The sequence below is a fragment of the Panthera pardus genome, unplaced genomic scaffold, assembly GCF_024362965.1.
Source record: "Panthera pardus isolate Hobbes unplaced genomic scaffold, ASM2436296v1 HiC_scaffold_2, whole genome shotgun sequence".
In the NCBI taxonomy this organism is placed as follows: domain Eukaryota; kingdom Metazoa; phylum Chordata; class Mammalia; order Carnivora; family Felidae; genus Panthera; species Panthera pardus.
This window is the reverse complement of record NW_026526765.1, coordinates 144,264,998-144,279,097: the sequence shown is the minus strand read 5'-3', so window position 1 is coordinate 144,279,097 and position 14,100 is coordinate 144,264,998. Positions and strand designations below refer to the sequence as shown.

The window sequence follows — 14,100 nt, the reverse complement described above, 5'->3', positions numbered from 1 at the left end:
AGTAAACACCGGGTAAAGGCTGTGGACCCAAGGTAGTCCTGCGGACCTCTGCTTGCCCCAGTAAGGGAAAAAAAACCTGAAGAGCACTGGCCTATTCAGATACACATGGGCAAGAAAGAATTTGTAGAAATCCAGCCTGCTTGTGGGGAGATGCCAACACACCTTTGGAACGAGAAGGATGAGTTTGTACTCAGTGGAAAGAGAGAAGCTCTTGCTAGAGCCCTCCCACCCAGGGCAACACTCCATGGGGCTAAACTGTCAGGTGTGGGCAACCACTCCTGTGGAGGAGGCAGAGCACTGTGAGTGAGTGCCTGACTACCCCAATTAATCCAGTTCTGTGGGTCATGGCTCAAGAAACCCATTTCCCTCCAGCAGCACCCAGGGTAGGACATCCATGACTGGGGGAAGGAGGGGAAAGGGTAGGAAACAAACAAGAATATCAAAAGGGCATTAAAGGAACGTGGTTCCTTCTGACTGCTTCAGGACTTCACCAGGAAGTCGGCCCCCAAGCCTTCGGGAACATCCCACTTGAGAACCCCACCCCCCCACCTTGAGTGCTAGACCTGCACCTCCCCCACCCTGTGGCCCCCCACTTTGTGAGTGGTCCCAAGTGCACGGGTGAGAGCAGGTCCAGTTATTGGAGAACTCTCAGAAAAACGGGTCTGTGGGCAAAGGAGAAACCACAAACTGCAACTGTAAGAGTCACTTTATGGAAAACGAGAGGGTTCGAGCAGCAGCCTCGTGAGTTACAAGCCTAGGAAAAGATGGAAAAGCTTAAGAACTCTGCCACAAGAAGGAGTGAGGATAGTGGAGCCAGGTCTACCCATTCAAAGGCTGAGGAAACCCCAGATTTAGTAACTCCAGTGATCACTACCCCCATCTGAAGCAATCAATAAAGATTTAAGAAGATGAATGGGAAGACAGCAATGCAAAAATATAAGGAATGTGAAAAATAAAATACGTCACCCCCCAAAAGATATAATTTCCCAATAACCCAGTTGTTATAATTTCCCAACAACTCAACAGAATACTGTGATCTGACTGGTAAAGAAACAATTCAGGATAGCTATTTTGAAGATATTCAGTGATATTAGGGGAAAACCATACATGAACAACAAAAATGAATCCTCTACCAAAGATATGGAAATTCTAGAAGAGAACCAAACAAATTCTGAGGCTAGATTAATTCAGTGAGTGAGATGAAGAATATAGTAGAGAGCATTTGTAGCAGAATCACACAAATGGAAGATAGAATTAGTGACTTAGAGGACAGAAATTTAGAAATAATTCAGAAGTGAACAAAGAAAAAGGAATAAAAAAGAGCAAAGCCTGAGTGACCTATGGGACTTAGTCACAAGGGCAATCATTAGAATAATTGGGATTCCAGAAGGCGAAGAGAGGGAGAAGGAGACAAAGAGTTTATTTAAAGAAATAATAGCTGAAAACTTCCTAAACCTGAGGAAACACTTGGGCATCCAAGTTCATGAGAAAATAGATCACCAAGTTACATAACAATCAACAACTAATTAGACATCCATCCGTGAACAAAAGGTAGACATAAACAGAAGGAAAAATAAACAATGGGATGTACAAAACAACCAGAAAGCAATAGATAAGATGACCATAGTAAGTCCTTACAAATCAATAATTACTCTAAATTTAAATGGATTGAATTCACACAATCACATCCAGGCACAGAATGAATGGATGGATAAAAAAAAACAGGACCCAACAATGTGATGCCTATAAGAGATCCACTTCAGCTCTAAGGACGCAGGCTCAAAGTGAAGGGATGGAAAAAGATATCCCATACATGTAGAAACCAAAAGAAAGCAGGATAGCTATACTAATGTCAGAAAAAATAGACTTTAAACCAAACATGGAAACAGGAAACAGAGGTCATTCATTATATAATGATAAAGGTGTCAACACACCAAGAAGATAGAGGAGTCGTAAATATGTACTCATCCAACATTGGTGCACCTAACTACTTTAAGCAATTACTAATAGATCTGAAGGGAGAAAGAGACAATATAATAATAGTAGGGGACTTCATGGGGCGCCTGGCTGGCTCAGTCGCTTGAGCATCCAACTTTGACTCAGATCATGATCTCATATGTCGGGCTTGTGCTGACAGCTCAGAGCCTGGAGCCTGCTTCAGATTCTGTGACTCCCTCTCTCTCTGCCCCTCCCCTGCTCGTGCTCCATCTCTCTCTCTCTCAAAACTAAATAAACATTAAAAAAAAAAAATAGTAGGGGACTTCAATACCCCACTTTCAGCAAAGGATAGATCATTCAGATAGAAAATCAACAAGGAAACATTGGAATTGGATCATACTTTAGACCAAATGGACTTAACAGACCTATGTAGAACATGCTATCCAATAACAGCAGAATACACATTCTTCTCACGTGAACGTGGAACATTCTCCAGGATAGATCATATAAGATAAAAGACAAATCTTAGCAAATTTAAGGAGATTGAAATAATACTAGCTATCTCTTCCAACCACAATGGTGTGAAACTAGATACCAGTAAATAACAAGAAGAAAGCTGGAAAATCTACAAATATGTGTAAGTAACACACTTCTGAACAACCAGTGGGTCAAAGGAGAAATCAAAAAGGAAATAAATAAATATCTTGAAATAAATGAAAATGGAGGGGCGCCTGGGTGGCTCAGTTGGTTAAGCGACTGACTTCAGCTTGGGTCATGATCTCGCAATTGATCCCCGCGCTGGGCTCTGTGCTGACAGCTCAGAGCCTGGAGCTTACTTCGGATTCTGTGTTTCCCCCTCTCTCTACCCCTCCCCTGCTCATGTTCTGTGTCTCTCTGTCTCTCAATAATAAATAAATGGTAAAAAAAAATTAAAGAAAAACAAAGAAATAAATGAAAATGGAAACACAACAGACTAAAATTTATGGGATGCTGCAAAAGTTCTGAGAGGGAAGTTCACAGCAATAAATGCATCCATTAAAAATGTTAGAAAGAGTTTTGGGGCATCTAGATGGTTCGGTCAGTTAAGCATCCAACTCTTGGTTTCAGCTCGGGTCACGATCTCAGAATTTGTGAGTTCGAGCCCTGCAACAGGTTCCTTGCTGTCTCAGACCCTGCTTGGGATTCTCTCTTTCTCCCTCTCTCTTTCTACCCCTCCCCTCAAAAAATAAACAAATAAACTTTAAAAAAATTGGAAAGATATCAAACAACCTAATTTACATCTGAAGGAATTAGAAAAAGAGAAGCCCAAAATTAGTAGAAAGAAGGAAATAATAAAGACTGGTGAATAAGTGAAAGATAAGAAAAACAATTAAAAAACCCAACAAAACTGAGTTGGCTTTTCAAAAAGACAAAACGGACAAACCTTTAGTTAGACTAACCAAGGAAAAATAGAACATTCAAATCAGAAACAAAAGAGGAGACATTATAACTGCAGAAATGCATAGGATCATGAGACTATTATGAACAATTATATGCCAACAAATTAGACAACCTAGATAAATTCCTAGAAACATGGAACACTGAATTGGGACAAAATAGAAAATATGAATAGACCAATAGTAAGTAAAGAGATTGAATCAATAATCAAAAACTTTCCAACACAGAGGGCTGGATGGCTTTACTGGTGAATAACACCAAACATTTAAAGAATTAATGGCAATCTTTTGCAAAATCTTCCAAAAAACTGAAGAGGAGGGAACTAAACCTGTTAGGCAAGCCCAATATTACCCTGATACCAAAGTCAGATAAGGACACTACAAAGGAAAGAGAACTGTAGATCAGTATCCCTGATAAATATAGACGCAAAAATTCTCAGAAAATATTAGCAAACTGAATGCAAGAACATTATGCATCATGATCAAGTGATATGTGTCCCTAGGATGTGAGGAGGGTTCAACATATGCAAATCAATAAATGTTTTACACCACATTAATAGAATGAAAGATAAAAATCATGTCATCTCACAATAGACACAGAAGAAACATTTGACAAAATACAATATTCTTTCATGATAAATATCCTCAATAGATGGGGTATAGAAGTAACATACATAAAGGCCATGTATGACAGACTCACAGCTAACATTATACTCAATGGAGGAAAATTGAAAGCTGTTTCCTCTAAGATCAAAAACTAGACAAGTATGCCCATTGTCATCATTCTTACTCAACATAGTACCGGAAGTCCTTGCCAGAGTAATTAGACAAGACAAAAATTTAAATAAAAGGCATCCAATTGGGAAAGGAAGAAGTAAAATTGATATTATTTGCAGATGATATTATTTTACATAGGGAGATCCCAAAGACTCAACCAAAAACTACTGGCACTAATCAAATTTAGTAAGATTGAAGGATATAAAATCAACATACAGAAATCAGTTGCATCTCTACACACTAACAATTGAAATGCTTAAAAAAGCAACAAAGAAAAATATCCTAGTCACAGTAACCTCAAAACCAACAAAATAAGAATAAATTTAACTAGGGAAGTGAAGGATCTATACAATGAAAACTGTAGGACTTCACTGAAAGAAATCAAAGAAGGCACAAACAAATGGAAAGTCATTGTGTGTTCATCGATGGGAAGAATTAATATAGTTACAATGTCCAAACTACCCAAAGCCCCATTACCCATACTACCTTATTGTTTATTTTTACCTTTGCTAGAGTATTGTGCACTTTCATTTACTTCTATGTAAGTAATTAGCATCTTTTCATTTCAGCTTGAGGAACTTCTTTGAGCATTTCTTGCAAGGCAGGTCTAGTGGTGGTGAACTCCCTAAGTTTTGTCTGAGAAAACCTTTGTTTCTCCTTCATATTTGAAGGATAACTTGGCCATAAAAGTATTGTGGGCTGGCAGTTTTTATTTTTTAGCACGTAAAAATGTCATTCTATTCTCTCCCGGCTTGTAGCGTTTCTGCTGAGAAATCTGATACTCTAATGGGGGTTTCTTTGTCAGTTGTGTTCTTTTTTTCCCCTGGCTGCCTTTATGATTCTTTATCATTGATTTTTGACAGTTTCATTGTAATGTGTCTTGGAGAAGATTTTTTGCACTGAGATAAGTTTGTTCTATAGGGTTCTCGGACTTGTATTTCCAGTTCCTTCCCCAGGGTTGGGAAATTCTCAGCTAGTATTTCTCTAAATATACTCTCTGCTCCCTTTACCCTCTGTTCTCTTTCAGGTAGACCAGTTATTGTTATATATGCACTTCTTATCTTATCCAATAGCTCTCATAGGATGCCTTCACTTTTTTAAAATCTTAGTTCTCTCTCTTCTTCTAACTGGATTATTTCTAAATATTTATCCTCCAGATCATTAATTCTTTCTTCAGTCTAATCTGTACTATTTCCTAGGCTCTAATGCATTCTTCATTGGATTCACTGAATTCTTTAGCTCCAGAATTTCTGTCTGGTTCTTTTTAAAATTTTCCATTTCTTTGGTGCAGAACTCTTCTGAAGAACTCCTTAATTTTATTCCTGAATTTCTTGAACTGCCTTTCTGAGTTTTCTTGTAATCTGTTGAATCTCTTCATAACAGCTATTTTGAATTATCACTTAGATCACTGTTCTATGTCTTTGGGTTTGATTGCCGGAGAATTATCACTTTCTTTTTGTGATACCATATTACCATGATGTTTCATAGTGTTTGATGAAACGTGCCTCTGTTGTTGCATCTGAAGTAGCACACACTTGTCTTGTTCTTTTTGACAATTCTACAGACTAGCAGTTAGAAACTTGGTTTTCCACAAGGTGGCAGTATATCTCAAATTTTTGGTTTCTCTTCCCCTGAACTGGCTCTGGGGCAGCACTGGGGAGGGCACACTTTAAAAAGCTGGTATAAAGAAAGGTGGTTGGGTGGGGGGGAAAGGGTGTGAACTTAGCACCTGGGGATTTGTGGGTGCCCACTGCCTGAAAGGGGGATCCTTGAGTGGGGGTACTCCCAGAGTTTTATGGGCAGACCTTCCACTGAGATCTTAAAGCAGACAGCATGAAACTCCTACCTTCAAAGCCTTGGTTATTCTAGTCTGCCTCTTTCCTTTTCTCTCCTTCTCTCCATCCCCCACTCGCCACCCCCTAGTAATGGAGGTCCCTCCTCAGAAACCATATTCCTGGAAGAAAACAGGTCCCTCTGTCTGTGACCTGCTCAGCCGGGTGGTCAGTTAGTCACACATCTTTTGCTTTCTACTTCTTCTGTGTGGGAGGTCACTGTCGTTGCTGCTGGCAAAACCCCAGGGCACTGCAGCGCCACCCTGGGGAATGGGACTGACTCCTTAATAGCCTCCTTCCCCTCTGTCTCCATACTCATCTCTGTCCTGCTCCAATGGCATGCCTGCTTCTCCATCAGGCTGCTAGAACTCTACGAATTTTCTACATCCCTTGCATGTCTGCTCTGTTTTGTATTCTCCACTTTTGCTTCCGCCACTAGCCCTTATTGTGTCAAGTGAGGGTGTGGAGACTCAGTGACTCCCTTGAATCCACAGCCCCCTTCAAAGTTCAGGCCTACTACTTTCTGAATCACAGTTGGTAGAAATCTCCTGTGTACTCTGGTGTAATGTCCAGAGGTACTTCTGTTTCATTATGAATGACAAATTAGTTGCAAATAAAAGGAAAAAGGAAAAAGGTAAAAGGTATAACTTATGCTGCCATGATGCTGACATCATCCTACCCAAAGCCATCTATAGGGTCAACGCAATCCCTACCAAAATTCCAATGGCATTTTTCACAGAAATAGAAAAAAAACTTAAAATTTGTACAGAACCACAAAAGACCCCAGCTATCCAAAGCAATCATGAAAAAGAAAACAAAGCCAGAGGCACTGCACTTTTAGGTTTCAAACTATACTACAAAGCTATAGTCATTAAAACAGTATGGTACTCACATAAAAATAGACACATAGACCAATGGAACAGAATAGAAAGCTCAGAATTAACCCCCTGCGTATATCCTCAACTAATAATTGACTAGGAACCAAGAATGCCTAATGGAGAAAGAACTGTCTTTTCAACAAATGGTGCTGGGAAAACTGGGTAGACACATGCAGAAAAATGAAATTGAACCCCTATCTTACACCACTCACAAAAATCAACTTGAAGTGACTCTGAAAAACAATAAGGAATTTCCCCAAAAAGTTAAAACTAGAACTACCTATGGTCCAGCAACTGCACTACTAGGTATTTACCCAAAGAATACAAAAATACTATTTCAAAGAGATACATGCACCATGATGTTTACAGCAGCATTATTTACAATAGCCAATTATATGGAGACAGCCTAAGTGTCCATCAACTGATGAATGGATAAAGCAGATGTGGTATACATGTATACAATGGGATATTACTCAGCCATAAGAAACGAATGAAATCTTGTCATTTTCAAAAAATGGATGGAGCTAGGGAATAATATGGTAAGCTAAATAAGTCAGTCAGAGTAAGACTAATACCATATGATTTCATTCATATGAGGAATTTAAGAAATAAAACAAATGAGAAAAGGGGAATAAGAGGCAGACCAAGAAAAAGACTCTTAACTATAGAGAACAAATTGATGGTTACCCATGGAGAGGTGGATAGGGAGATGGGTTAAATAGGTGATAGGGATTAAGGAGGGCACTTGTGATGAGCACAGGGTGATATATGGAAGTGTTGAATCATTATTTTGTACACCTGAAACTATGCTGTATGTTAACTAACTGGAATTTAAATAAAAACTTAAAAAAAATTAACCTGAAGTAGATCAAAGACTTAAAGATATGACCTGATACCATAAAACTCCTAGAAAAAAAACACAGGAACAAAGCTCCTTGACATTGCTCTTGGCAATTATTTTTTGGATTGATACCAAGAGCGCAAACAACCAAAAGTAAAAATCAACAAGTAGGACTAATGCTTCTCCACAGCAAAAGAAACAATCAACAAAATGAAAAAGGCAACCTACAGAATGAGAGAAAATATTTGCAAACCATATATGAGACAAGGGGTTAATATCCAATATATATAAAGAACTCACAACTCAATAACAAAAAAAAACTGATTTAAAAATGGATATTGGAACTAAATAGATATTTTTCTAAAGAAGACATCCAGATGGCCAACAGGTACATGAAAAGAGGCTCAACATTACTAATCATCAAATGCAAATCAAATGCAAATCAAAGCCACAATGAGATATCACATTACACCTGTTAAAATGGCTGTCATCAAGAAGACAGAAGATAACAAGAACTGCGGAGGATGTAGAGAAAAGGGAACTCTGTGCACTGTTGGTAGGAACACACATTTTTTTACACTGCTACAGAAAACAATAGGGTGGTTCCTCAAAAAAATAAGAACAAACCTATCATATCCAATAATTCCACATCTGGATATATACCTTAATAAAATAAAAACACAATATTTAAGAAACATAAGCAGTATTATGTTTATTGCAGTCTTCTGCACAACAGTCAACAGTCAAGATACAGAAACAATTTAAATGCCCATAAAGGAAGAATGGATAAGAAGATATATATAGATATATGTCATGAAATATTTGTGACAACATGAATGGACTTTGAGAGCATCATGCTAAGTGTGATAAGTCAGACAGGGAAAGAATTCTGTATGATATCACTTATATATGGAATCTAAAAAAAGCTGAACTCATGAAAACAGAGTAGAATGGTGGTTACAAGGGGCTGGTGGATAAGGGAATGGGAGAGATGTTTAATGGTACAAACTTGAAACTAGTATAAAATAAGTTCTGTACAAAATTAATACCCATTTATAAGTGGTGTTTTTTTTTTTAATTTTTTAAACGTTTATTTATTTCTGAGAGCCAGAGAGAGACTGAGTACAAGCCAGGCAGGGGCAGAGAGAGAGGGAGACACAGAATCTGAAGCAGGCTCCAGGCTCTGATCTGTCAGCACAGAGCCCGACACAGGACTCGAACCCACAAACCGTGAAATCATAAACTGAGCTGAAGTCAGATGCTTAACTGACTGAGCCACCCAGGTGCCCCTAAATCAGTGGTGTTTCTATACACTAATAATGAAGTAGCAGAAAGAGAAATTAAGAAAACAATTCCATTTACCATTGCACCAAAAATAACAAAATACCTAAGATTATACTTAACCAAAGAAGTGAAAGACTTGTACTCTGAAAACTATAAAACACTGATGAAAGAAATTGAAGACAACACAAACAAATGGAAAGATAGTCCATGATCATGGATTGGAGGAATTCATATCGTTAAAATGTCCATAGTACCTAAAGCAACCTACAAATTCAGCAATATCCCTATGAAAATGCCAATAGCATTCTTAACAGAATTAGAGCAAACAATACTAAAATTTGTACAAACTACAAAGACCCAAAATAGCCAAAGCAATCTTGAGAAAGAAGAACAATGCTGTGTATCACAATTCCAGACTTCAAGCTGTATTACAAAGCTGTAATCATGAAGACAGTACGGTACTGGCACAAAAATAGACACATAAATCAATGGAACAGAATACAGCCCAGAAATAAACCCATGCTTATATGGTCAATTAGTCTATGGCAAAGGAGAATATACAATGGGGAAAAGACAGTTTTTTCAAAAAATGGTGCTGGAAAAAACTGGACAGCTACCTGCAAAAGAATAAAACTGGACCACTTTCTAACACCATACACAAAAATAAACTCAAAATAGATTGAAGATTTAAATGTGAGATCTCAAACCATAAAAATTGTAGAGAAGAACACAGGCAGTAATTTCTTTGGCATTGGCAACATTTGTCCAGAAATGTCTCCTCAGGCAAGGAAGCAAAAACAAAAATAAACCATTAGGACTACATCAAAATTAAAAGTTTTGCACAGTGAAGGAAACCATCAACAAAACTAAAAAGCAACCTACTGAATGAGAGAAGATATTTGCTAATAATCTGTCCAATAAGGGATTGATACCCAGAATATATAAAGAACTACAACTCAACACAAAGAAAACCAAATAGTCCACTTAAAAAATGTGCAGAGGACCTGAATAGACGTTTTTCCAAAGAAGACATACAGATGGCCAATATACACATGAAAAGATGCTCAACATTACTCATCATCAGGGGTAGATGCAAAGTAAAACCGCAATGAAGTATTACCTCACACTTGTCAGAATGGCTAAAATAAAAAAGATAATCATAAGTGTTGACAAAGATGTGGAGAAAAAGGAATCTGTTGGTGGGAATGTAAACTGGCACAGCCACTGTGGAAAGCAATATAAAGTTTCTCAAAAAATTAAAAATAGTAATACCATAAGATCCAACAATTCTACTACTGGATATTTACCCAAAGAAATGAAACACTAATTTGTAAAGACATACGCACCCCTGTTTATTATAGCATTATTTACAGTAGCTAAGATATGGAACCAACCCAAGTGTCCATCAATAGATAAGTAAATGGAGAAGTTGTAGTTTAAATATACAATGGAATACTACACAGCCATAAAAAGAATGATATTTTTGCCACTTGGGACAAGATGGATGGACTTCGAGTGTGTTATGCTAAGTAAATAAGTCAAAGTAGGAAAGACAAATACCATATGATTCCACTCATATGTGAACTCTAGAAAGCAAAACAAATGAATAAACAAACAAAAAGCAGAATCAAGTCTATAAATACAGAGATCAAGCTGATGGTTGCCAGAGGGGAGGTCAGTGGGGGGGGGGGGGGGGTTGGAGGATGGACAAAATGGGTGGAGAAGAGTGGGAGATACAGGTTTCCATTTATGGAATGAATAAGTCATGGGAATAAAAGGAACAGTGTGGGAATGATGGTCGATAGTACTGTAATAGCATTGTATGGTGACAAATGGGGGCTACACTTGGGGTGAACACACCATATACAGAGAAGTTGAATCACTGTTGTGTACCTGAAACTAACGTAACACTGTATCAAATATGCTTAAATAAAAATTTTTTTAAAAAAAGACACTTGGGTGGTGGAGAAAAAAGAAAAAGAATCCTGGAAATCTATGTATAGTATGGTGATTACAGATAACAAGATTGTATTACAAAAATCAAACTTGGGGCACCTGCGTGGCCCAGTTGGTTAAGTGTCCAACTTTGGCTCAGGTCATGATCTTGCGGTTTGTGAGTTCAAGCCCCACGTCAGGCTCTGTGCTGATAGCTCGGAGCCTGGAGCCTGATTCAGATTCTGTGTCTCCTTCTCTCACTGCCCCTTACTGTCTTGCTCTCTCTCTCAAAAATAAGTAAACATTTAAAAAAATCAGAAAAAAATCAAACTTGCCAAGAGCCCAGATTTTAGTTATTTCCACCACAGAAAACAAATGATATGTGATATGGTAGAGGTACTAACAACAATGACAATCATCCTGGATTATGTACATGTATAAAATCAACATGTACACCTTAAGTTTACACAATGGTATATGTGAAATATATTTCGGTTAAAAAAATTGATAGGACTGGGAAAAGGAAAAAGAAACTCACAGACGTCTCTATTTCAGCTGTCCATATTTCAACCAGCCATTGCTTTCACCTTGAGCCCACGCACCGCGTGCTCCAGGACTGATTACCTGCATGGCCTCTAGAGTCAAATTGTCCCATTTCTAATCCTCACATGGCCCCTTGTTAATCCAAACCCTCAGTCCCTGTGAGCCTCAATTTTCTCGTGTGTAAGTGGGAATGCCAATAGTACTTACCTCATTGAATTACTGTGATAGCTACACGAACTAATCTGTGTGTCATGCCCAGGTCACGTCAGCGCATAATGAAATCGTTGCTTTTTTTTTTTTTAATTATTAAATTTATTTGCCTTTGCTCCAGAGGGAACTATATACAAATATAGACTGGTTAGTAAAGAGTATTTTTCACTTGCAGGGGTTTGCTCTGCTTGGCACATTGCCCTTCTGGAACCCTGTCTCTCAGTCAACCTTCCTTCACCATTTGAGCTCCTCACCACGGCTCCAACCCAGCCCCCAACCCCTACCCTGGGGTGGGAGAGGGGCTACATTTTGCAACACAGAAATCAGAGTGCTTTCCACTGTAAAGCTATCTTAGTTTCAGAAGTCAGGAATTCTAATTATTATGTTTAAAACCCTCTTTGTAAATGTATCTCCCACTTCCTGCAGTTTATTTATAGGTGCTTTCATGTTCCTGTGAAACTACAAGAGGCAATAATACCCAAACCACAAAACCATTCATTCTGGAATTAACAATGCATGTGACTCTTCTTTTCCAAAGGCACCCCCACCCCATCACCACCAAATATGAAGGCTAAAATGGATTATTTTCACACTCCACCCTTTGACACTAAGCACCACCCATACCCCAGTGAGCTGGCCCCATGCATGTGGCCTGGGCCTCCCTCAGAGAATTGTCCTGTGTTGGCTTTAATTAGATGTTATTTCCTAAATATATGGTATTTTTTATACCAGTTATTTGTGGAAACAGCAGAAGCTGGTTACTGACTATGCCTTCTACCCTTAAGCTGCCTTCTTAGTGCCCTGCGAGAGGACATACAGAATCAGGGATGCTGGGAAAAATTATTTTTAGGGTGAAGGAAGCTCCTAAATGGCCTGATAATGCAGAAAGTCATCATCTTCTCAGTTTTCAAAGGGACCAGTGCTACCTGTGTCCCATTTGAATGAATTCCAAATGTACTTCACATCTGACTGAAGGAAAATCTAATAAACTAAACCAGTAGATTTTATTTTATTTTTTTACATTTTTAAAAAATGTTTACTTATGTTTTTGAGACAGGCAGAGCGTGAGCGGGGGAGGGGCAGAGAGAGAGGGAGACACAGAATCCGAAGCAGGCTCCAGGCTCTGAGCTGTCAGCACAGAGCCCAACGCAGGGCTTGAACCCACGGACTGTGAGATCATGACCTGAGCTGAAGTCGGAGGCTAACCAACTGAGCCAGCCAGCAGGTGCCCCAATTTATTTATTTTTGAGAGAGAGAGAGAGAGTGCATGCATGCGAGAGTTAGTGGGGGAAGGGTGGGAGGTGGGGAGAGAATCCCAAGCAGGCTCCATTCAGTCAGTGCAGAGCCTGATGTGGGGCTTGAACTCACAAACTGTGAGATGGTTACCTGAGTCCGAAATCCCGAGTCAGATGCTCAACCAACTGAGCCACCCAAGTGCCCCAGTACTTTTGGAAGTTTGAAACAAAGAGTCTGCAGGTCTGGGTATGTAGTTCACTGAAAGTAGCAGCCTGAAATAAGCCACTGTGTGTCGACAGTATCCCTTGAACGCCTCACCAATCACTGCTCTCAGATTCATTAATAAACTTTTTTTTAATATACCTATTTTTTATTTTAGAGAGAGTGCATGCGTGAAAGCAGAGTAGAGGGGCAGAGAGGGTGAGAGAGGAATCTTAAGCAGGCTCCATGCTCAGTGTGGAGCCCAACACAGAGCTAGATCCCATGACCCGGGGATCATGACCTTGAGCCGAAATCAAGAGTTGGACGCTCAACCGACTGAGCCACACAGGCACCCCTCAGATTTATTAATAAACTTTTAAAAAATACAGCTGTCACCTATAACAAGCTGCTGTGGTCTGAACGTTTGTGTCCTCCCCAAATTCATATGTTGAAATCTAATCCCCATGGTGATGTCATGAAAAGAAGTGATGAGGTCACAAGGGTAGAATCTTCATGAATGGGATTAGTGCCTTTATATAAGAGACCCCAGACAGCTTGCTAGCCTCTTCTGCCATGGGAAGCCACAAGAAGTCTGTGACCCAGAAGAGGGCCCTCGCTTGCCCACTCCAGCACCCGGATCTTGGACCTCCAGCCTCCAGAACTGTGAGAACAGTGAGAAATAAATTTCTGTTGTTTATAAGCGACCCAGTCTGTGGTATTTGTTACAGCAGTCCAAACGGACTAAAACACAAACCTAGCTCCCAAGAGTTTGTGAATGTTTTATGCTAGGTAGGAAAGGCATAATTGTGGACCACAGGACATAGTAAGGGAGGACAAACCTGGGGAAGCCAGAGAGATGGAAAAAGTCAGTCTGGACACAGCTGACCAAGAGAAGATGCAACTAGAACTTGGTTTCTCCACCTTGGCACTGCTGACATCGGGGCTGGATAATTTAGTGTTGTACGGCCTGTCCTTTGCCTTGTAGAATC

The 14,100-nt window shown here is 39.3% G+C and overlaps 1 long non-coding RNA gene across 1 annotated transcript in view; it reads right to left on the bottom strand.

Moving 5' to 3' along the window:
- The window catches only part of LOC109278917 (uncharacterized), a 34,723-nt gene that overhangs the window by 6,800 nt on the left and 13,823 nt on the right, over positions 1-14,100 (bottom strand). The window contains exon 3 of the long non-coding RNA XR_002085921.2: positions 11,672-11,801. This is a non-coding gene — a long non-coding RNA (uncharacterized LOC109278917). The remainder of the gene's footprint in view (positions 1-11,671; positions 11,802-14,100) is intronic.